This window comes from Sminthopsis crassicaudata, chromosome 6, assembly GCF_048593235.1.
Source record: "Sminthopsis crassicaudata isolate SCR6 chromosome 6, ASM4859323v1, whole genome shotgun sequence".
In the NCBI taxonomy this organism is placed as follows: domain Eukaryota; kingdom Metazoa; phylum Chordata; class Mammalia; order Dasyuromorphia; family Dasyuridae; genus Sminthopsis; species Sminthopsis crassicaudata.
The window spans coordinates 2,575,795-2,598,712 of record NC_133622.1 but is presented as its reverse complement, the minus strand read 5'-3'; the positions used below and the strand labels follow the sequence as shown (position 1 = coordinate 2,598,712).

The 22,918-nt window shown below is 45.8% G+C and overlaps 2 long non-coding RNA genes across 2 annotated transcripts in view; both read left to right on the top strand.

Annotated features, from left to right (window-relative positions):
* Positions 1-239: 239 nt before the first annotated feature.
* On the top strand, positions 240-5,503 carry LOC141546392 (uncharacterized). The gene is made up of 3 exons (XR_012483294.1): positions 240-351; positions 1,068-1,132; positions 5,416-5,503. It is a non-coding gene; the product is annotated as an uncharacterized LOC141546392 (long non-coding RNA).
* Positions 5,504-17,765: 12,262 nt separating this feature from the next.
* LOC141547100 (uncharacterized) overlaps positions 17,766-22,918 on the top strand; it is a 154,993-nt gene continuing 149,840 nt past the window's right edge. The window contains exon 1 of the long non-coding RNA XR_012483509.1: positions 17,766-18,478. This is a non-coding gene — a long non-coding RNA (uncharacterized LOC141547100). The remainder of the gene's footprint in view (positions 18,479-22,918) is intronic.

Sequence of the window (22,918 nt, the reverse complement as noted above, 5' to 3'; positions counted from 1 at the left end):
CTCTCAGGGCCAGGTCCTGTGTTGGGGATTGGGGATAGAAAAGCAAAAATGAAATAGTGTCTAATCCCAAGGAGCTTATGGTCTATTGGGAGACTCTCTGTTTCTCCTTTTCTGTTTTTTCTTTTACCCCATATGCACAAATATATCATATATGGACACGTGTGTGTATATACCTATGTGTAATATGTATATGCAAATAAATATAGAAACATCAGTTTTTTTTCTTTTGCCAGAAGACCCCAGCTCATCTGAAGATCAAGAGAAGCTTCACGAAGGTGTTGACCTTGACTTGACCAGAATTTGAAGACTGTAAGATCTCTCACGCACTGAATAAGGGCTGACGGTTGAGAAGTAAGTCCGATAAGGAGTCTTGTAAAGGATTCTCACTCAGGTCCGCAGGGACAGGACTCAGAGAACCAGATGAGAATCCCACTGCCTTCCTTTGGGGTCTCGAACAAATCGCTCAAATCCTTTAGGTTTGCTCATCTTAGAATGTCTGAGAGTGTGGAAGGGAGGGTAGTAAGTGGCTTCTAGCTCTAGGAGCCTGTCAATTCTGTCTTGGAATGAAAACTTCTAAATAGCCTATGAAGTGTACAGAGATAGACCTGTTTGGGCCTTTTGGTTAGGGCACTAATTGGCTGCCTTTTCTATGAGGTCTGAGAAACATTCAAACATTTGGACGGTTCTCTTATTTGAAGAGCACTTGGAGCATTCATTCATTGCCCCTTGAGTCAGGAGGCGTGGGTTCACGGGCCCCTTTTGACTCTGGCTATGTATATGACCAGGAGCAAATTATTGAATGCCCTGGACCTCCATTTTTCCATCTGCAAAAAAGTAGTACTAGTTCTTATCTGACAGTTTAATTGTCAGGGGAAAAAAACCACCCCTAACTTTGTAAATTAGCTTTCCAAGTTTTTGCTAAATCCATTGAGTGTCAGGTTTTTGTCAAGTAGTCACTGGATGAGCTTTAAGATCTGAACTAGGGTTGTGGCTTTGTGAAGGAAAGAGCAGGAGGGACGGGGAGAAGGGCCTTAAGCATTTAGAAGTAAAGCATCTTGTCTTTAAAGGTGGTCCAGCTCAACTCACTCTGCAAAGGAAGGCTATGAGAGATGAAAGGACTTAGCCCAGCTCCGTAAGTTTGTGGATATTTAATTGTTTTTGAGTCGTCTTTTGATTGCCTCATTTTCCTGAGAGCTTTTCAGTATGATGTTTGCCCAGTAAATTACATGAGGAAAATTTTGATTCCAATCCTAGGAAGTCACTGAAGGAAGAAATAATTTGGTTTTCAAATGCCCCTTTACAGTGTCTGAGCTTTTCAGGTCCACACATGTATTCAGTTAGGGTTCTCAGATCTTAAATAGTTTTTTTGTATGTTGTTTTTTCTCCTTCCCTAAAGCATCTCAGTTCACCTTTAACCATCTTCTTTAAGACAAGTGGATGAGATTTCAACTTCAGAGCTGGATGCCAAGGAGGGGTCTTTAAGAACTTGTGACCCCCGGGTCTTTGGAATTGGTCAAACCAACAATCAACAGAGCTTGGGGTCCCCTGGCCCTGCCACCCTCCCTTCAAAGGGTCTTGGCTGTCATGGGATAATTCCTCCTCCCCCACATCTCAGAGCACAGTGGAGCTGGGCTTCATTTGGCTTTTTCTCTTTCCCACTTTGGTATTGGTGCCTTCTCAACTTTAAGGCTGATCCAGCTTTGTCATAGCCTGGCCAGAATCTGAGGGGAGACAGATACTGATAAATTCCCTTTTGATCTCCTCAAAACCACTCAGTCCAAAAAAAAAAAAAAAAAGATAAAAGAAGAGGCTTCTGTGTTTGGCTGGAGGCTTGTTCAAAGTGCTGACTTGGGCCTCACTGATTTTGCTCCTTACTTTGGTATCAAATCTGGCCTGGGAAGGGGGCCTGGATAAACTTTCCAAACTTAGCCAGCTCAATACCAGGAAACCAAATTAATTAGGTGACAATCATTTAAGTGATTTTCAAGGAGCTGTTGGAGTTTAAACATTTATCACTACCTAATGCATAGTCAACAACGCATGGGACAAACAATTCAACAAAAGCTCTCCTCATTTTTGAAAGATTATGTTAATTTTCATTAATCTTACATATTGCCAAGTTCATCCCTCTGAATGTTATCTGAAAGCTCCAAATGTCTTCTTTGATCTTCTGAAAAAAGAAAAAGAAGAAAACAGATTTTCCACAGACGTTTGCTTAGAAATAACATTTTAATGACCCTGAACCCCAGGCTGAAGTAGAGTGGTAAAGTTTTTCCTACCCCAAAGCTAATGAATGTATCCACATAAAAATAATAATATTAATTACTGGCGAGAAGAAAATAGATGCTCCATAATGATTCCCCCATATCTGTCTAGTCTTGAGGGTCCTGTTTTGGTCTATAATAGCCTTTTAAAAAATGAATGAGTGGCAGCCCTTTTTGTAGTGGCAAGAAACTGGAAACTGAGTGGATGCTCATCAACTGGAGAATGGCTGAGTAAATTGTGGTATAGGAATGTTTGGGGATATTCTTGCTCAGTAAGAAATGACCAGCAGGAGGATTTCAGAGAGGCCTGGAGAGACTGACAGGAACTGATGCTGAGTGTGAGATGAGCAGAACCAGGAGATCATGGGACGTGGCAACAGCAAGGCTGTACGATGATCAGTTCTGGTAGACGTGGCTCTTCAACAATGAGAGGATTCAAATCAAGTCCATTTGTTCAGTGATGAAGAGAGCCACCTGCACCCACAGAGAAAAATATGGGAACTGAGTGTGGACCACAACATAGCATTCTCACTCTCTCTCTTGTTGTTTGCTTGCATTTTTTCTTTCTCAGGTTTTTTTCCTTCTTGATCCAATTTTTCTTATGCAGCAAGATATATACATATACATATATATGATTTAACATGTATTTTAACATATTTAACATGTTTTGGACTAGCTGCCATCTAAGGGAGGGGAGAAGGTTTTGCAAGGGTCAATGTCCAAAAATTACCCATGCATATGCTTTGCAAATAAAAAGCTTTAATAAATTTAATAAAGGAGGATATGCTTATGGAAAAAATAAATGAAGGAATAATGTGCAGAAAATACGTCATCAAACTGCAGAGTCTGAGATTTCGTAGAGCCCTACAATGTTATACCTGAGCCGGAACTAGAACCTTGGAACAGGGAGAGACTTTAGAGATCATCTGTACTAGCATCCCCTTAGCACGTGTAGGCCCCTGTCATTATCAGAATGGCCACAGAGATGGAGACACCTTCTGAAAGCCAGCAACCATTGATGTCATGGGGCTGACGTCAGCGGCCGGTCGATTAGGGGATGAAGTCTCTACTTCCGTGGTGATGCTGACAAAAGCTAATGTGTAGATCAGGAAATGGAGGCCAAAAGAGGCAAGAAAATTGGCCTACATTGAGAGCAGAAAGACAGAGTCCTGTACTTAATGAAAGCAAAGACCCACAATGCCCTTTTGCGGAAGAACAACTAAAACAACTCGTTTCTCTAGCACTAGAAAGCTCACGGAGCCCATTTCCTCAGGGTCCTGTGAGCACAAATATTATGATGTCTATTTTTCAAATAAGACAACTGAGGCACGAAGGAACTATTAAAGCCAGCAACCATACCCAGAACTACTGCTGATTCCGATCTGGTTGCTCTTTCCATCACCCCATCCTGTGTCTGGCAGCAGCAGATCCATTCCACTAACTACCAGTCGATTGAGTTTGGTACAATGAGGCTCTGGAGAGATGGCAGGCGTTGACAACTCTGGAGAGTTAACATGCGCACCTGGAGGAGAGGTGGAGCAGGAGAGTGGACAGGCAACCTCCCAAGCAATCAGGAAGGCTTGGCTCCAAATTCCGACCCTGACAGGGCACTTCACTGTCAGGGGCCCTCAGTAAGCGGAGTCCAAACAGTATCTCACTGAAAAGTTGCTGCTCTGCACCTGTGGAAAGAGTTTGATGCAGTCACATTGGTACCAAACAGATATGCATTTTGTAGGCAAGTGTGCACATAAGAAGATGCCAAATTGTACAAAATAGTGCAAGAATGGAAAGGAAAAAGGACCCCTGAGAACCAGCTAGGAAAGTTTTCCTGAGAAGGTGAGAACTGAAACCAGATAAGACGGAGCTGGAGAGAGCAAAAACTTACAAAAGCAAGAAAGCCTCTGCTCAGCTTAATGTGGAAGGTCTCCACTGGGTCACTTGCCATTGATAAAGTTATTAGGGTTTCAAACCAAACACTCTTTCCTCCGAGGATAGGGGAAGTTTGTATAAAGAGATACAGTTGCTCTCCTGTGGATCTTTTGGGACATATCATTAAACGAACAGCATGCTGGGGCTCTTAAAGGAAAGCCGAAACCTAATCCAAAAGATATCCTAACCATTACCGCCAACTTCAAAGAGCATCACTGATAGCAGCAGTCATTTTTAAAAGCCCAGCGAATGGCCCTTTAAGAGGAAGTATAGGGGTGGAGGACAAACAACCATGACAACAACAAAAAATGGTTGAATGACAAAACTTGGGGTCTCGTGGCTTCCTAAGGATGGCTAAAGCATGCTCCCAGCTAAAAGCCACTTCAGTACATGTGCAGAAATGGAGCTGGCCCTCCTTCCTCGACTCCTGTGTGAGCCAGAACAGCAGACAGGCTCACCAGCGGCGGCCCCAGTTCCTAAGCACATCAGCTTTCCAGCATCCTCTCACTGGCTGGGGCCTCCCATCTCTCCTGCACACCAGCCTCGAACATCGGGGAGCCTCCTGGATCATGGCTACCCCGAAAGGGAGAAGAGATGCTCCACGGACTCCCAAGAGTAGACTTCCAAGGTTCAGAAGCTTGCAGTGGGCCATTTGCCAACCAAGGGGTCGCTTCTCCTCCTTGTGAATCCCAATAAAACTAAAAGGCATTTCAAAGTTGTATTTCTTTTGTACCTCCCACAAGACCTTAGAGTCCAGGATGGGACTAGGAAGATTTAGAGTCTGGAGTCCAAAACGGTTCAGTAGAAAGATGCCTGAAGGCAGAGGGCCTGGACTGGGGCCAGGCTAAGAGAAGCAATATTGGCCAGTGAGGCCTTGGAAACATCACTTAGAAGGGCTTTAGCTTCCTCTGAGGCTGCCCTGTAACTTGGGAAATTTATCAGATTATTTTTAAGAACTGACTTCATGGAATTCAAAGTACATTCACACCTTAAGTGAATTCTTCTGATAAAGGTTTTATGTTGAACATTACAAAGTCCTTTTGCATAATAGACACAGAAGTAGATCATTTAGTAATAGTATTAGCTTACTTTTATGTAAGTGACTAAGACTTTGCTCATTGAACCATTTCCAACCATTTCGCATGCATTCTCTCGTCAGATCCTCACAATCCTGTTGGTATGAATCACAGGTATTATTATTATTATTATTTGCCTTCCACAGATTTCTGGGAGTCGGCATGGCAACATGGCCAGAGATGACCCGCAATCTGGATGACTCTGACTGAAATCCTGCCTCTGACATTTCCTAGCCGTGTGATCCTAAGTAAGTCACTTAAACTTGCTCTAAAAAACATCTCTAAAATGGCAATATTGTACTAGCAGTCCTCTGAGGTCTACTCTGGCTCTCTATGAGTCTGTGAGATTTAGTTATTTACTCATAAATAGCCAGCCAATAAGTGTTTGAGGGAGGAGTCAAACTAAATTGGGAAAACTTTCTATTGGATCATTACGCATTAATTATAAATACCCCTCCCTGTTTTATTGGCTCGTAATGCTGAAAAAGAATATAGTTTGGTATCTTAGTCCCCTTGTATCACTTCCATGATTTTATCAGATCATTTGTGGACCAAGTAAGATATGGCTGTATTGCTCAGCTTCCTAAATTTTGACTTAGGAGGTATACCCTTCCATATCTCAGAAGTTTTAGGGGAATGGTACCTCCATGATCTGGAAAATCTATGGTAAAAATTTTGGTCATCCCTTTGTACCAGAGAAAAGTCTGAATTTTATGGTATGAAAAGATAAAACATATAGATGTTTTATTATACTATACATATATGACATTTCTTAGTTTCTAACTTTTTTCTGTATCATCTGTGGCTTCCATGAAACTCCCCCCAAATTCCCATTTAATTTGTTATGCTAATCCTCGTGGAAATTTTGTTTCCATGTTCCACAACGTGGAAGAGGTAATTTTATTCAAGAAATGGTTACTAATTACAAGGTCTAGTGTGTAAATCCATAAATGAAGAAGATTTTTACAAAGATGGAAATGAGGTTTGAGGTCAGCCTTGACATTTATCCAGATAACACGCGGTGATTTAGGATGGTGATGGGACCTGGAATGGCAGCCACTGATCTCACTGCCTTGATATTGCTAGCAAGGTAAAAAGTCATTCTGGTGTGGATCTCAGCCCTGTCCCCTCCTGTATTTATCCAATCATCCTAGAGCACGGAAGAGGAGGCTGCGGGATTGGGTCCTAAGCCCAGCTCCAGCATCAATAGTTACACAACATTAGAAAGATCACTTTCTGTCTCTGGGAAGAACCTCCCTTGACTGTAGGACACAGTCAGTTTGGGATCAAAGGCTTTCACAATGAGAGGGAGCTACTCCCACTTCCTCATTTTAAAGAGCTGGACACTCCAACAGGAGGAGTACAGAGAGGCTTGGAGAGACTGACACGAACTGATGCTGAGTGAAACGAGCAGAACTAGGGGATCATTATACACTTCAACAATGATACTGTATGAGGATGTATTCTGATGGAAGTGGATTTCTTCAGCATAGAGAAGAGCTAATCCAGTTCCAGTTGATCAATGATGGACAGAAACAGCTACACCCAGAGAAGGAACACTGGGAAATGGGTGTAAACTGTGAGCATTGTTTGTTTGTCTCTCTTCCCAGATTATTTTTACCTTCCGAATCCAATTCTTCCTTTGCAACAACAATAACAACAACAACAAAATGCGGTTCTGCACATATATATTGTACTTAAGATATACTATATGAGATTTAATCTGTATGGGAATGCCTGCCATCTGGGGGAGGGGGTGGAGGGAAGGAGGGGAAAAACTCGGAACAGAAGGGAGTACAAGGGATAATGTTGTAAAAAAAAATTACCTATGCATATGTAGTGTCAAAGAAAATGTTATAATTATAAAATTAATTAAAAAAAATAAAGAGTTGGACACTGAAATCTAGAGGGGAAATGTCTTGCCCTAGTAGGAAGTGAAAGGAACAGGACTGAAGGTAGATCTTTTACCTCCTGACCCAGGGTGCTTTCTTCTAAAATATTCTTCCATCTGAAGGGCAGGTTGAACAGATGTCACTCTAGACATAAAAACATCATCATTCACTTATCACTTCAGCTCCTTTGGAAGGACTCACGATATCTGCTGAACAGAGGCACACAGCCCAGTTTCTACATATTTACTGCAGAACCCTCCCCACCAAAGCTCTCATCAGACTGAATAATGATCAGGAAATCAAATGAACTAGAGAAGATGATTTTTTCCACCAGAGGATTGCTCAAGACGTCAGCCTAAGGACAAGAAGAAAGAGGAAGTGCCAGCAAAGTCAGTGCCAGAACTCAGTGGCCTCTCGGTACAACTAGAGACAAATGAGGGTAAGTACAGCCTACAAGGTTCTGTGGAGACTCTGAGAAGTAGGCTCCCCCAAGAAAGCCCCACGGGAAGGACATGGGAAACTCTGGAGAGCAGCCATGCAGGAATGGCAGCTCTGCACAGGGACTCTGAGGTTCCTAATACTTAGCCCTGACATTCCAGAAAAGCTCTAAACTTCAAAAGTCCAGGGCCCTAATTCTAGGAATCAGATTAATGTAGTAAGAGCAAACAGCCAAGCCCGTTACCCAAAAGTGTGGCAGAAGGCAGAGCCTGACCCTGGAACAAAGCCCCGATTTACAACTAAAGAGGAAAGTGTATACTAGACCAAAGAAGACGTAGCGTAGCACTAGTGTTCTCGGGAGGCAGAGACAGAAGCAGCTTTTTAAAAGAGTGCCAGGTGGCTGACCCATGTCTCTCACACTTCCAGTTTTCCTAATATTTAAATAAGTGAAAATCTGAAAATACTGCTCATTGCCACTTTGCTCATAATCACTTTCTGAAACTTTACTGGATGACTTGGGTAATGAGTTATTGCCATGAGCGTTTTCTTTTTTCCCTCCCTCTCCTTCCTTCTTCTTGATTCCTTCCTTCTCTCTGTTTCTTTTTTCTTCCTTCCTTCCTTTCTCCTCTGTTCTTTTTTCCCTCTTTCTTTGTTCATCCTCTCTTCCTCACCTCTTTCTTTTTTCCTTTCTTTCTCCCTCTCTCATCCTTCCCCCTTCCTTTTCTCCCATCTTCATCCAGATTGCAGATGAACCCTGATTAGTATAACCTTCACAAGATCTTTGACTGTAAGTTACTACTATCACCACAAATATTACCACTGATGCGTGAGGAAGAACTTTCTATTTGTAGAACCCAAAAGTCATAGGATTGGAAGGGCCGGAGCGCTGGACTTGATATTTGTCCTCCATCCATTTGATCTGGTTTACGTTGGGCCCACGGTCAGTTGTCCAGAGCTTTTGGATTTCTGATTTTCCCTCAGGGTTTCAGCTCTCCCTCCCAACTTTCAGTATTCTGTAAGTATGGTAACCATGCCATCTATCCCTTCATCTGAATAGATGCTAGAACAGTACAAGGCACCCCCAGGCCCTCTCTTCACACTGACTTCCATTGTTAATGAGTACTCAAGGGGACCTGTCATTCACCCCATACTTAGTGCCGTAAGAGCTGCCCTCTTATCCAGCCTACATCTCTCTATCCTGTCCACCAGCATAGCATGAGAGACTTTGTAGAATTCTTTGCCAAAATCCAAATCTCATAACTGTCCCCCCCAAAGAAACTTAATTCAAATAATAGATATTAATTAAATATATGTCATAAATGACAATTATATGCAATATTACATAAACATATTAGAGAGGCACAAAACAGAGTATTTGGCAAGGTCTAAAAGAGCATAAGATATCCCAAAGCCAGGGAATTTCATAAATCTTAATGCTATGCTCTGGAGCCAGAAGAGACTGAAAGGTCAAATCCACGCCTTCATTTTATAGGTGAGAAGCTGAAGTACACAGACATTAATGAGTCTTTCCAAGAGTCATTCTAAAGCTAATATCTCTGAGCTAGATTCACACCTAGGACTTTTGCCTCCCAAATCCATTGCTACTTCTGCTACGCCAGGAGAATTACATTTTAAAACATATTGCAAGAGGAAAGGAAACCCTGAAAAGTGTCTACTTTCACTATGGCTGTGACCAACACTGCCATCATCACGGGCACTTTTCTTCTTCTTCTTCTTCAGATTTTTAAACTTTCCAACCTTGGGATTCTTCCCTCCGCCCCTCTGGCAGATAGAGAGAATAAAAACCTTCCTACATGAAAGAAACGCTACGGAGAAACAGGCTCCAATGGCAAATTCTTCCCCAAAGCATCCCTCTCCAATCTTTGCTTTTTAAGTTTCTCTCAAATGATTTTCCAAGCCAGTGGATTTAATTACATGACATTAAGGGAAATTGGTCCTATTTCTTTATGACTTTTTGTAGCTGAAAAGCAATTACTTAGCAATCAGAGATAGATCTTGTTGTATGTCTTGGAGGCCAGAGGCTTTGAAAATTATTGCACAGAACCCAAAAACTGGCTTTGAAGATTTTTTTTCCTTCTACTTTTTTTTCCCAGCACAGAATTGTTAAAGGGAGAATTGGTGGTAGGGAACAGAGAGTGCTCTTTTGTACTGTGCTGAGTTAAATCCCTCTACGTGAATGTTAGCTGATGGAGTTGAGTGTGTGTGATCCTTGGCCAAAATTTCATTTTCTTGTTGTACAATGGACAACAGACTTTCAGTTCTATGATATCTAGATACCCGAAGAGGGTAGGAGGGGTAGAGGAAAGTGGTGGCAAGGAAAGTCCTTATTGTTTTATGGTGGTTTGAGGTCAAATCTGGTGTTGCTGTTGAATGACCTTTCCACTTCCCTTCAATGTTTCCTGCCATTGGTTCAAAGCCAGTCTCTTGCACCAACACTTTTTAATTCTGTCCGTCTTTGCCTCTATAGAGATAACGGTGCCATGCCTAGAAAGATGGTTTTGGACCCAGGAAGGTCTGGGTTAAATCTTGTGTCCAAGAGACACTAGCTGTGGATCCTAGGCAAGCTATTTACTTAGCTGACTCTTTTCAATTAATTTCGAGAAGGCCGACAACAATCTTCCTTCCCTCAGAGGACTGCTGTGAGAGCCGAATGAGGATGCATTTAAAGCAGTTTGCTCATTTTCATTGCTATGTCAGGGATTCTTAAGATTTTTGGTTGTTATGGACCCTTTGGGTAGGTTAGTGAAGTCTGTGGGATAGATTCCCTCCAATCATGTTTTTAATTAATTGAAGGAAATGCTACATTTCAGTTAGAGGTCAACGAAAATAAAGATGCAATTTGTTTCCCATTCGGTTTCCATAGATTGCTCCCCCAATCTGCCTATAGACCCCCTGAGGGCCCATGTATGCCATGTTAAGAAACCCTGGGCTGTATGAATTTAAATTATTGTTGTTATTATTCACCAGGGCCAGTTTTCTGCCTGGATGAAGCAGACAATTGTCTGAAATTACGCCATGTAGATTCATTGAGAAAGAACGGGTATTTCTTCCAAATCTTTATACAGCATCTGGCCAGTAAGAGAAATTCTGCTACCAAAGCTTGGAGCCACCACTTCCGAGTGCTGGAGCTGAAAGGGACTGTGAAGCAGAGGGACAACGTCCCGGGGAGGGGGACACAAGATGGATGTGCGGGCCCCGGAACGCTGCTAGATCTCTGGCCTGCTGAAGGCCTGGCTGCTCTGGGCGGCTGGGAGAGAGGACAGCTCGGGAAGCGAAAGCTTCGGCCGGATTCAGAGATGGGGCTCCGTGGGAGTCGGAGATGTCCTATAGCAAACTCGGAGGCGTTTTCCCTAGCCATGACTGCTTCGGAATTATCCAGCCTGACTCTCGTTGTTGTGTTAGGGCCCAAGAGAGACTTGTCCAAGACCGCACAGCAAGGCAGGCTCAGCTGAGGAGGTCTGCTCCCTCTAGGGAGGCTTTCCTGGTCCTGCCGGATGGAGAGGGCACTTCCTAGGGGCCCCCATGGTGCTTTGTTCTCGGAGGCAGCTCTCCGAAAATGTTTTAAGAAACGGTACCTGGGGTGATCCGCCTTACCCTCCCGCGGGAATATATTGAGCTCTGGAGGAGCAGAGACTCTGTATTATGTGCCTTGTATTCTTCTAAAGTGTCTAAAGAGGGTTCTTTCCTGGAGGAGTCCCTGGCTGGGGAAGCCAGAGCAACATTCGAGAAAGCTGACAACAGTATACAAGAAATAGCACCCCATCTTGGAAGGGGGGGATGGGGAGAAGGGCCAGATGGGGAGCCTCTGCTGCTGCTGGCAGCGTAGAACAGCCCCTTTCTGTCTCTGAGCTTTGGTTTTCTCAGCTGTAAAATGGGAATAGGAGGGCCAGAAGGCTGGCCCTGTGTCAGGAGCTGGGTCCAAGGACTAACTAACAATGACTCGGGGAGCATCACTTAAATTTTCCGGGCGCCATAGAAGTCGGAAGTGAGTTTCTGGGAGCCTTGAAGGGAATGCTCACACTGTTTCCATATTAATAAAGTCAAAGGCTCAGCTTCACAGGCACAGGAGGAATAATGATACCTGAACTGTCATTTCCACGGGTGGATAGCAAATTGGGCAGAGACAGGAAATGGGGGTGTATGTGGGCCGGATTCAAAGAAGGGAGAGACTATTGTGGGTGCCCGAGGTTAGATAGGTCTTTGTGGAGGTCCTTGGGGACTGGGGAGGATTAGGATAGGTCCAAGTGGGCTTGGACCAAGGAATCCCAGAGCGTGACAAGCTACAATGGCGGTTCTCCTCCACCTTGCCTCAGTCCCGCGTTCCCCTGAACAGAGGCAAGACTGCAGCAGCATCCGGCTGCAGGTCACATGGTTGTTCCTGAAGGCCCTGAGGCCTCCTGATCTTTTTCAGATGAAGTCATTGCTCTGTCATGTTGGCAAGGAGAAACATAGGACTTTGAAGAAGAGTTTGGGCTGCCTGGGTAGAGGAGACAGTGCTGGGCCCGGCACCAGGAAGACCTGAGTTCAAATCCAGCCTCAGACACCCCCCCGCTGAGTGACCCCGGACAAGTCATTTAGCCCCGTTTGCCTCAGTTTTCTGAAGCTGGAGAAGGAATGACAAACCACTCCAGTCTCTTTACCAGGGAAATCCCAAACAGGGGCACAAAGTCAGAGCAGCCTGAAAAGTGATTAAACTGGGCTTAACGCAGCTCAATTCAACACGCACCCACAATGCTTGGAAACACTGCAACCAGTAAGTGAATTGGCCAGAAAAAACTCAGAGCCAGAAAGACAAACCAGGAAGCCTAGGCCCCTTCTCCTTGTGTTTTGGTGCTGTCTGCTGCTTCAGCTCTTCCTTCCCTCACCAGAAAGAAGGCTTCAAAAGACAACGGATATTTTCCCAGCAGCCTTCCCTACAGAGCCTGTTTTCCATAGTGGGGAGAGTTAAAAAAAATGTAGGCAACCTGATGCTATTGGGAGAACGATGGCATCAGGTACATGCTGCCTGCCATAACTTGCATGTGGGTTTAAGTAATGGAGGGCTAGGAAAAGTCACCAGCCTCATTTTTCCCTCCACAGTCATCTGGACAAGTGGGAGGATGTAGGTCAAGAGCTCAGGCCCTGGATGCAGTGGGAAACCGAGGTCTTTTTTGAGCTAAGGTCTCCGGTTGACTGAAGCAACATCCATTCAGTGATTAAGGCCAGGCAAGAAATGAGGGGGAGAATGGCCTCTTTTTACCTAGTAAAGAAACAAAAAAGGAAGGGAGGAAGGAAGGAAAGAAAGAAGGAAGGAAGGAAGGAAGGGAGGAAGGGAGGGAGGGAGGAAGGAAGGAAGGAAGGAAGGAAGGAAGGAAGGAAGGGAGGAAGGGAGGGAGGAAGGAAGGGAGGGAGGAAGGGAGGGAGGAAGGGAGGGAGGAAGGGAGGGAGGAAGGAAGGAAAGGAAAGAGGGAGGAAAGAAGGAAGGGAGGGAGGAAGGAAGGAAGGAAGGAAGGGAGGAAGGAAGGAAGGGAAGGAGGAAGGGAAGGAGGGAGGAAGGAAGGAAGGAAGGGAGGGAGGGAAGGAGGAAGGGAGGAAGGAAGGAAGGAAGGCAGGGAAGGGAGGAAGGGAGGAGGGGAGGAAGGAAGGAAAGAAGGAAGGGAAGGAGGGAGGAAGGGAGGGAGGAAGGGAGGGAGGGAGGGAGGAAGGAAGGAAGGAAGGGAGGGAGGGAAGGAGGAAGGGAGGGAGGAAGGGAGGGAGGGAAGGAGGAAGGGAGGGAGGAAGGAAGGGAGGGAAAGAGGAAGGGAGGAAGGAAGGAAGGAAGGGAGGAGGGGAGGAAGGAGGAAAGGAGGGGAGGAAGGGAGGAAGTTAGCAAATGAATAAAGGAAGAAAGGAAGTTAGCAAATGAATAAAGGAATCAGTCTGGGAGGGGAAGACCTCCTGGCTTTCTGGCCAAAACCATTGCTATTTATATCCACTCTAGAGGTAATCTGGGTTAAAAGAAGGACCAAGTGGGCTTGTTCTTAACATACCTACCTAGTAAGTAAACTTTGCGTGTTTAGCTTTAGATTCTGAGAGCTTGCAGACTGTCTTACAGGTAAGAAACAACTTTCTCTTTGCTGTGGACAATCACTAATTATTTCAGGATTAGAAAAGAAAGTCCGGAGGTATTCCGGATGCTGGCAATTGTTAGGCAGGGTGGTAATGAAATGGTAATGAGAGTATACAGTAGTTATTGAATAACAAAGCAGATTAAAATTTGAGAAACCGGGAGAGAAAACTGGGATGGGGAGCAGTTGAAGGGATGCAGATAAAGTACTTGAATAATGAGGTGTAAGTGTAAGGGAAGAAGTTTTTTTTGTTTGTTTGTTTTTTCTTTTAATTTGGAGTACTGAAGACATTTCCACTGAGAGTGGGAAAGTGAACAGAAAGACATTCTCCCTCAATTAGACAATGGTTTAATTGTTCTTGTTTTTTAATTGGGCAAAGGGGCATGGAAGAAAGGAAAAATAGAATTTTATTCATTGAAATATATTAATTTAAAAATTTGGGAGTGACTAAATAGTTAGTGCCCTTCAGCCCTTTGTCTCTGCCTTTATCTTGGTGTGCTGGAGAGAATTCTACTGCATATCTACTTGTGGTATGTCATGGAAATTTGCCTCTCTGTCTTCCTTTAGGCCATTCAACCACACTCTGATTATTATTGCCTGTAATTTAATTGGGTGTTTACTTTGAATTTTTCAGTCATTTGTGATCTTCTGACAAAATCACATTTTCTGAGGTAGTTCCTCCCTCGAGCCTGATCCCAATCTCTTCACGTCTTCTCTCCAGAGATTCTTATCCATGTTTTCCCATAAATTCTCCCCAGGGAATCTTCTTATCTAGCCTGAGGTCTGTTCTCTTAACTACACCAGAGCCCCATTCCAGGGTCTGGATTTTGCAGACCCTATCTCTCATTTTCTCTATGGGACTACATATAGCCTGATTTTCTTTCTAGTGATACATGGCAGAGTTTCTTGTCAACTGCAAGAATCCCAGTCTTAAGGATGAGAAAACTGAGATTAAGAGAGGCTAAACAAGAACAACAAAATCCAATTGATATAAATAGAAAGGGAAGTCTCATTCCAAACAAGTACAAAATATTTGTGGATCAATGTGACACAGCCCACAAAATATTTGTTTATACTCTATTTCAAAGTTCTCCTTATGGGAAAAACAAAATAAAACAAATGTTGGAAGAATAATTAATCTTAATTGTCTAGGCCATGCCAAATTAATAAATGATAAAATTCCCAATGCTAATTCACAATTGGAGTGCTATAACAATTGTATTATTAAAGGCATATTTTATAGAACTCATGAAAATAATAACAAAACTCATTAACAAAAAATGAAAGATTTAGAATTTCAAGGATGATAATGCAAAGAGGTAGGGTTAAGGTTAAAGAGAGAATACTACATGAAATCCTCAAATTATATTATAAAATAACAGACATCAAACCATTGGTAAATGGGTAAATTGACAAATCAATAGAACAGGTTAAACAAAAGAGAATTAGACAAAATGGAACTCAATAACCTAGTGCCTGATTAACTGAAAAACATAAATTAGTTAAGAGAGAATTCCCTCTGATAAAAATGGCAAGAAAGCAGCTTGGTAAAAATTGGATTTAGAACCATGCTTTAAAATTAAAGAACATTTGATTTAAAAAGTAGAAGGGAAGCATATCATATAATTTTCACAACTGGAAAAGGAGATATATTCTTAACTAAAAAGGGATGAAAGTAATTACAAAAGATAATATACAGAACTTTGATTACAAAATTGAAAGGCTCCTTCACAAACAAAAATAAGGGAATAAAGATAAAAAGGAAGCAGTAGAATGGGAAGAAAATCCTTGCATCAAATTTCTCTGGTATGGGCTTGGTATCCAATTGGTAAGCAATTAACAGTTAAGATCAAAAGCCATTCCCCAATAGATAAGACAACAAACCATTCTAAAAAGAATTGCAAACTCTTAACAACTTTATAAAAGAATGCTTCAAATCACTATAGATAAGAAAATACATTTAAGATTTTATCTTCTACCCTACAAATTAGCAGAGCTGACGAAAGCTGGGACTAGTCAAAGCTGAAAGAATTGTGGGGAGGTGAACTCACTAGTTCATTGCTGGTAGAATTGTGGATTGATAAGCTATTCTAGAAATGCAAATAAATGACTAAAATGTCCATGCTTTTTTAGCCAGAAATTCCATTGCTCTGTTTATACCTCAAGGAAGACATTGATAAACAGAATATATGTACAGTAGCACTTTTTGTAACAGCAAAGAACTGGAACCAAAATTCCTCATCAACTGGGGAATGGCTAAATATTTGTAGTACATGAATGTAATGGAATATTATTTTACAATGAGAAATTGTGAATATATTCAGAGAAGCATGCAAAGATCTATAACAATGTTATTAAGTGAACTAAGCAAAGCCAAGAAAGCAATATATAGTACTACAATAATGTAAACAGGAAAAAGAACTATCAAAAAAAAAAATCTGAAATGAATGTAGCAAAATTCCAAAGAACAAGCATGGTTCCAAAGAAAAAATAAGACATTCCCATTCCATCCCCTTTGCAGAGGTAGAAACCTGCTAGTGTGGCACATTGCATCAAACACTTAAAAAAATTGTATTAATGCATTTTGCTGTTTTTTTCCCTCTCTTCTCCTCCCCCCTCCTCCCTCCTCCATCTTTAAAAGTATTATTAAATATGTGATGCAGGGGGAGAATTGATGGAGTAGCTACTGGAACTAAGATTCAAACTCAGGTCTTTAGATTATTTTAAAAATTAAATGTTTTTCCCATTAAAGAAAATGTGTCTTTTGTATAGATTGCCTTCCCTTACTCATCACTGAAAAAGGAAAACAAAATGTTTGGAACAAATATCTATGTCTATAATAGACACATCCATATATATAATTGTGAATATGTTCAAACAAAACAAATTGACCATATCCCAAACAAAACATGTCTCAGTCTATGCTCCGAGTCTCTTACTTCTCTATTGGGAAGTAGGTTATTACACTGATCAGAGTTAAAGTCTTGCAAAGTTCTTTGTCTCAACCCATTGCTGTTGTAAAAAATAGTTCTCTGGGATTGCTCATTTCACTCTGTTCATACGACTCTTCCCAGGCTTCTCTGGGACTATCCTCTTCATCTCTTCTTACAACGCAGTTGGTTTCTGCCAAATTTAATATACCACAACTTATTTAGCCATTCCCTAGTTGATGGCACCCTTGAATTTCCAGGTCTTTACCACTACCGAAATAGCTGTTTAAATATGTTTTGTGCATATAGAACCTTTTCTTTTCTTTGATGTCTTTGGGTATCCAGGATTTCTGATTCTTAGAATTGTTATTGCTACTTCATTCCACTGTATGGCTTTAAAGTATAAGGCGCCATTTGCATGGTGCAAAGAATGCTGGCTAAAGAAAGTAGTTTAAAAAAGGACACTTCCTCATCAGAAGCCAGCATCATCTGGAATAGGTTACCCCAACCCACTGTGGAATACCTAGCTGTGGAAAACAGTAAAAACATAATAGCTGGTCAGGTTCTAGAACACTTTGTAAGATCACAGGATTTAAACCTTTAAGGAAACAGTGATCATTTAGTTCAAATGCCCCCAATGAGGAAATTAGAAAAGTTAAGGGAACTTTCCCAATTCACAAAGGTAACCAGAAGTCAAGCAGAGACTGGAGTTGTTGAGTTCCCAATCTTGTGCCAGTTGCAACTGTAAAATGTTATTTCTAGGAGAACTACTACTTCTCTGGTGTTTGCTAAGAGTTATAAAGAATTTTATGCACAGTAGCTCTGGCAAGTAAGTAGTGAAAGTTTGATTTCTCTCTTTTCCAGATGTAGAAACTGAGGTTCAGGGAGCTACTGAGTCCAAAAAACTTTTGGGATTTGCCCAAAGTGACACCACTAGTAAAGTCTCCTTTAGAAGCTGCTGTACCTTATTGTCCCAATTCAGCAAACATTATTAAACTCCTGCTGTATTCTAGAAACCATGCTAGGCAATTAGGATTTTTTAAAAAAGGAAATGTTTTCTGGAATGGGCCCTCCCGTGGGCGGCCAATCATAGGGGGATGCTGATGCTCACTTAGCCAGGTGTGGGAAATTTGGGTCAAGGTCCGGAGCCCCAGCAGAACCTTGTTAGTTCCAGTGATAGAGGAGATACTTTTCTTGGGAGGAGAAAACCCGCTTACAAACATCAAGCAAGCTCCCCCAGACCGAGGAATTCCCCAGGCGCTGTTTGGTTGCTTTTGTGATAACAAAGCCCCTTCTTCAGAAAAACGACTTCAGGTCTCTTGGTAATTTTTACCTATTGGGCCTACTCTCCCACTGCCTTCTCTGAGAGATCTTAGAGCCCATGGAAGGGAAACAGTGTACACACCGATTAAGCAGAGTCTCCAATAATCTGACATCAGTGCACAGGATGAAGATGAGGACGTTACTTTGGGTGTAAGAGGGCTCCCTTGGTGATTCTGTTCTTCTCTGTATGTGGCTAAACGGCTGACTGTGCACGGTGACATGATGGGCTTGTTTCAGCCCAGGCCTTCCTTCATCTTTGCTGAAGTCCAGTTTTGCTCTCTGTAATATGGGGATAATCCCACCTGCCCCATCTGCCTCCCAAGGTGATGATCGACAAATTGGTCGTGAAGCGGTTTGGAAAGCTAGCAAGCCCAACCCCAGTACCAGGGATTGCTGCGATGCCGCAGGCAGGCCCAACCCAGCACACGGGGTTTCCCAGAGTTGGAGAGAAAATCCTCGACCCCGAGCATCCTCCCCCCAAAGCAGCACAGTCCGTTGGGGATCCCTGCTTCTGTCTAGGTAGGTGGCAAGCTATGTAAAAAGCAGCTTTGTCGGTTATTGTTGGAAAGGGATTCTCTGTCTGGGCTTGGCAGCCCCTTCCTAGAAATGAAAAGCTGAGGGGCTTTTGAAACTTTGCTTTTCAAATGCCAATATTATTACATTTTCCAGCAACATGTCTTTCGGGCCTCCTCCTCTAATTGCCTGTAGGGAATTAATAGTATCTCAGTTCCTGCCAGCTACAATATTCACTCCTGAAAAAGCAAACAGTCTAAAATGCCTGCTGATAAGTTGGGCTTAAAAACCCATAAAGAGAGGAAATGTCCTAAGCTGGACAGAATATCATTTTATTACACACACACACACACACACACACCCTGTTTAGAGCCTAGTTTAAAAACTTCTAGTCAAGGAAATAAGAAATGTGTGATTGGGTGCCAGATAAGTTTTAATCCCACTTTCATTTACCAGCTATGGTTAAGTCCTCTTAGACTCAGTTTCCCCAACTGTAAAATGAGATTAATAATAGTTTCTTTTTCAGTGGGTTCTTGTGAAGATCATGAGGATATTAGAACGTGAGCTTCAAGGCAGAGCCTTGCATTTTTACCTTGGCTGTGGTCCAGACGAGTGCGTGGGAGATGCTTAAGAACACAGATGCATGCTGGGTTGGTTAGTATCGATAAAGCACTTTACAAACTCCCAGGCAGCCAGGTAGTCTCCCATTGCTGATGCTCACACAGAAGTTCTTTTAAACTAAGATGCTTCTTTTATTTCCAAGTGAGGCCATGGCAGTCTACGGTCAGGTCTCGCATCTAGTCATGCCGGAAATGGGCTAAGTTCTGGGGATACAAGGACAACTTCCCTCCCCTCCCCCCAGCAGCTTGTTCTCGGCTCTCCCGGAGCTCACAGAGGAATGGGGAGGGGCAGTGCAAATAATGACGGGAAAACAAGGTTACGCGCGTCTATATTTGTGTGTGTGCGGGTGTATTGAATGTGTTATATGTGACAGAACGTCACAGGGAAGACGCCAGGTTAAGGAGGATGGGAAAGGCTTCTTGCAGGAAGTGGGATTTGGATCCTGAAATTCAACGGGGAATCTGGGAGTGAAAACTGGAGGGCGACGACCGCAGGCAGAGGGGGGAACACGCCCCGCTTTTAAGGCCCATTTTCCGAAAACCAAACCTGTGAGCTAAGGTAGTGGAAGATCCATATTCCCGCCGTGTACGTGCGGAAACCGAGGTTCAGAGAGGGGCAGCGACTCCCAGACAACAAGCGGGGGGCTCGGGAGCCGGCCTGGCGCATCTGCTTCCTCGTCCCTGCCTTAAAGATAGCCGAGGCCGTCAGGCCAGTCTTTCCTTTCTCGGACCAGGCCACCGGGGCCCGGAGAGTCCCGCAATCGGAGCTGGATCTGGCCCGCTAGGCCTCCGCCGCGGGATCCAGGCCGGCCGGGCCGCCGCCCTCCGATTATTCTAGAGGATGAGCGGCCCAGAGGCCAGGGTGCGTTACATTTCGGAGCCCAGATTTTGCTGAGGTAATAAAAAGCAGACGTCCCCTTGGCGCTGGATTCGAAGGTCCCCTCCCCGAGGCCCCGCCGGCCCCAGAAGCCTCCCCGGCCGAGCCCGGCCCTCCCGGCGACGGGCATGTGCGGGGCTTAGGCCGCCACGGGCCTGCCTCTGGCTCCGCGGGGGCCGGGCTGCGGGGGCCGGGCTCCCGGTAATTAACTTAATTCTCCGAAGATGAAAGCCCCTTCCCTTTATACCGGATTAGGCCCTAAGCAGGCGGGGAGGGGGAAACGGTGCGGGGCCTCCCGAGTCTCCCGCCCGCGGCGCAGGCCGGCCGGGAAGTCCGGGAGCTTGGAGCGGAGCCAGCTCGCCGTTAAATCCCCGAGCTGGGCGCCGGGAGAGAGGGGTCAAGTGGAAACGCAGCCCCCTAATGAAGTGCTTCATCATATTTCGCTCCAGAAACACGAATATCATAAATTGCTCTCATACTCGAGGGCTTCCAGCTTCAACAGTGCAGCATAGACGTTCATTTCCGGCCTTATTATGACTTCGCCCCCCCCCCCCCCCCCCCCCCCCGTTCCTCCTCTTCGGCCCGCCCCCCCCCCCCGTTCCTCCTCTTCGGCCCGCCCCCCCCCCGCCTCCGGCCCGGCCCCCCTCCCCGTTCCTCCTCTTCGGCCGGCCCCCCCCCCCCCCCCCCCCCGCCTCCGGCCCGGCCCGAGGAAAGAAGAAGGTCGCTTTGATCCCGGTGGCTGCGGGTCCGAGACCTGGGCGGAGCCGGCGCGGGGGGGGGGGGGGGAGGGGGGGGCGCACAGGTGATTACGAGGCCCGAATTCCACTGTGGCAGCCGCGATTTATTTAAACCGCCAAGGCCAGGCAAGCAGGCGCCGGCGCGATGGCGGCCTCCGCGGCCTCCTGGCAGACTAATTTTACTGTTTATGAATCAGTAATACGTGAAGAGAGAAGAAAGGAGGGAAAGAAAAGGGGGAGGGAGGAAGGACCGCTTGAGATAACTAAAAATAAAGCTTCGAGAAAAGACCCCATAGGGCCAAACGAGTTCCACATGGCGGAGATCACTGTTGATTGCAAGATAGGGAACACATGGGCCGGAGACCCTCCCCCGCCCCCCCGGCCTTTCCCCCCTCCCCCGGCAGAGGCTACTGGCAGATGAAACCCTTTTATCTTTTGCAGGGAGATAAACACGCTCGCTCCAGTGGGATTCTTTATTTACAGACGAAAATTAAATCAGTTTTAACACTTGCGTGCTCATGGAAAACATGTGTCGGCTGGTAATTGGCCCGGCCGGCGCTCCCCGCCCGCCGCTTCCCGCGGGTCGCTGCCCCGTTTCCCGGAGAATCTGGACTTCGCGCCGGCGTGCCGGCCGCCGGTCCCGAGGATGCCGGTGGCGCGGCCCGCCCGGGAGATGGGGGCGTCACGCGCGGGCAGGCCCACTTTCTCCCCGGCGGCGGGGAGGCGGCGGCGCCGGGCGAAGGCTCGGCTCCCCCAGGGAAGGCCGCCCAGGGACGAGGGCCCGGCCTGAGCCACCCGCCAGCCCGGGGGTCGGGGCCTGCCCTGGCTTCCCCTCCCGGAGCCCGGAAAATGAGGGTTGGCCCGGTGACGGAAAGGGGTCCTCGGCCCCACTGGACTTCCGGTTCTCTTTCCTGTAGTGGTTGGAAAACAAGCCCGGGGTAGATCCGTCCACGCGCACGGCCGAGCAGCGGGCCCGGGGGTGATGGCGGGAGAGGGAGCCTTGCTTAGAGGCGGCTCCTGCTCCGTCCCCGAGTCCGGGCCTCCTCCAGCCGCTAGGGGCGTTCCGAGCCTCGGCTTCCTCCTCCGCAGGATGGGCCCCCGCACCCTAGGGCGCCTCCGAGACGCGAAGGACATTGTGTGGAAGCTCTCTGCAAACTCGAGTCTGACAGGCCGAGTTTAAGCTGAAACCTGGGGAATCTGATGGCTTGGGAGTCCGTTCCGGTTGGGGCGAATGGAGCACCCAGAGAAGGGTTGGGGGCCCACTGCCTGGGTGAGGTACCCCACCGAAGGCGACTCTTAGGCAGTTACTTACATCCCCTTCTCCTGGGCCCCTCCTCTGGTCTTCCACATGGGTGTTTCTGTGCCTCCAAATATTCTAATCCCAGGTTCGCCACCCTCAGCTGTCACGCCCGCCTCCATCCTTCCCGCTCAGCCACATCCGGCCGATCCCAAGAGACTCTGCTTCACGGCGGAGAATCCTGAGATGTCCCGGCTCGGTCTCTCATCCCTGCTTCAGCTCGGCTCCTTCTTCACCGGGAGATCTCTTCCCCCTCCCTCCACGGCTCCTCAGGACCATTACTTGCGCACCATTTCACCGTCTCCTTCCAGCCTAGAACCTCCATTTAACCAGTTCAACAGTCTATTGTCCTCTGCTCACAAATCCCTCGGCCGCCCATCCTAAGGATGTCCCAGCGGTCTCCCGGGGATGTCCTAGCGGTCCCCTAGGGATGTCCTAGCGGTCTCATATGGATGTCCTAGCGGTCTCCTATGGATGTCCTAGCGGTCTCCTATGGATGTCCTAGCGGCCTCCTATGGATGTCCTAGCGGTCTCCTATGGATGTCCTAGCGGATGTCCTAGCGGTCTCCTAGGGATGTCCTAGCGGTCTCCTATGGATGTCCTAGCGGCCTCCTATGGATGTCCTAGCGGCCTCCTATGGATGTCCTAGCGGTCTCCTAGGGATGTCCTAGCGGCCTCCTATGGATGTCCTAGCGGATGTCCTAGCGGTCTCCTAGGGATGTCCTAGCGGTCTCCTATGGATGTCCTAGCGGATGTCCTAGCGGTCTCCTAGGGATGTCCTAGCGGATGTCCTAGCGGTCTCCTAGGGATGTCCTAGCGGTCTCCTATGGATGTCCTAGCGGATGTCCTAGCGGCCTCCTATGGATGTCCTAGCGGTCTCCTAGGGATGTCCTAGCGGTCTCCTAGGGATGTCCT